Source organism: Cyphomyrmex costatus, unplaced genomic scaffold, assembly GCF_001594065.2.
Source record: "Cyphomyrmex costatus isolate MS0001 unplaced genomic scaffold, Ccosl1.0 scaffold1845, whole genome shotgun sequence".
Classification (NCBI taxonomy): domain Eukaryota; kingdom Metazoa; phylum Arthropoda; class Insecta; order Hymenoptera; family Formicidae; genus Cyphomyrmex; species Cyphomyrmex costatus.
The window spans coordinates 178,297-180,350 of NW_017275874.1; positions in this window are offsets into that span (position 1 = coordinate 178,297).

Here is a 2,054-nt window from a genome sequence, read left to right on the forward strand (position 1 = left end):
TAATAATATTAATAATAATAATAAATAATAATAATACCCAGACAGCACAAAACATCCATTGGACATCCAGACTTGGTTTCAATATGATCCAAACGTCCATGGACTTAATACGAATGTTTTAAAAATGTATGTTATTCAACGTATAAAGTATATTTACATTTGGACATTTAAAAAATGTTTATCTCATGCAAAAAATTTTTTAAGTCTGCTCGCGACGCGTTGCTTTCGCTGACTTGACAAGTGAAAATTTTGTTGAGATCGCAGAAGGAGTTTTACTTTTGTTACCTCCGGTAACAAAAATTTACCAAATTAAAGCTTATAGTTCAGACAGCACGCAGCAAGCGTGCAACAATAGGGAGTTTTTGCAATACCGTTTATCCCAGGGGGTCTATTCTTGAAAAGAAACGTATACGAAAAATTAGGAAAATACTATAGTATACGTAACGTATACTATAGTGTCTCCCTAGACTTTCGTATACGTTTCTTTTCAAGAATAGAGCCCCAGATACGGTGAACGCTAAAATGACGTTATCCTTTTCTTAATTAGATGTGAAGAAAAAGATAACGTGACTTTAGTGTTCACCGTATCTGGGATAAACGGTATTGCAAAAACTCCCTATTAGTTGCTACTTGCAGTGATAAGAGTTTGGAACTTTTGCTTCCAACGTGCAGTCAGCCAATCAGAGGCCAATGGGGAGAATAGAGTCCCTAGAATACCAGAGTCTGGCCGTGGAGGGAATGGCTAACAGCACGCGCTCCCCTCTACTGGGGCTGTGTTGCCTGTGTTCGAAAATGCACTGCCAGTACTGAAAATCTATAGTTAGCTGCGTTCGGTAATAGCAAATCTGAGGCATCGGAATGCTCTTATATTATAGCATATGTCACGTGCACTATAGAAAAAGAGCACTCGACGCCTCAGATTTGCATTGCCGAATGCAGCTAGTATACGTAACGTGAACTATAGATTTTCAATCTGGCACTATTGGTAGTTCATTTCCGAACACGGCCTGGCTTAGAGTAGAGTCCTAGATATCAGAGAAGCGCAACCGGCTTAAGTCAGTATCGCAAAATTACTAAGAAAAGTATTAAAAATGGCGTCGTTTGCAGACGAAATATTAAATTTTGAGGTATGTATTTGTCCATTACAAAATATTTAAAAGATTCCTGATGCAATTATTAGACTTTGTGTTATCCAACTTTTATGCTTCCATTTCACTTTTGTTCTTCGAAATAGAGTCAAATCGGAAGAGGTTGAGCACATAAAACTTCGAACTTGGTTAAATTTTAAACGAAACAAGTTCGTTGAGTGAGTAATTGCTGCTCGGATGCTTGCCGCTTGTTTGAATTCCTTCGCTGCGTTGAAAATCTTGTTAACCAGATTCAGATTTCGTTAGAAATCTTGGTTTGTGGAAAAATTGTTGGCGCTAAAGGATTGCCAAACTAGTGCTTAAAGTGTAAGTACTAAATAATTCTAATAAATCTAATTATAAAATATCTGTTGAAAATCTAAAAGATATATGCTGATCATTATTTAATACGTATAACGGCAATAATCATAAACATATTAAACGCTCTTTTGAAATTGATCTATTTTTGCAATGTTCAGGGAAAGTAAAACAGACATCATTTCTTATAATTTTTGACATGAGAGAGAGTAATATGATGGTGTTAATTAAAATTAGGTCACATAACGGGAACACATAAGAAATTACATTTAAATTGGGAAAATATTAGCAGTTATGCATGAAATGGATTGATATATTAATATTGGGCGCGTTCAACGGACTCAGTTGAGTGAGCGCTCGCTGTTATTGGTGTATTCTTTTAGATCATCCAACCAGAATTTTTAGATCTGGAAGAATACACCAATAATAGCGAGCGCTCACTCAACTGTTGAGTCCGCTGAATGCGCCCATTATCAAGACACAGAGATGATTTTTGCATAAGTATTTATGCAGAAGTCATCTTTGTGTCTTGATAGCATTCACTTTATTATTAGATGTCTATGCAGGAGTCGTCTTCGTATCTTGACATTCACTTTATCCAAGCAAAAA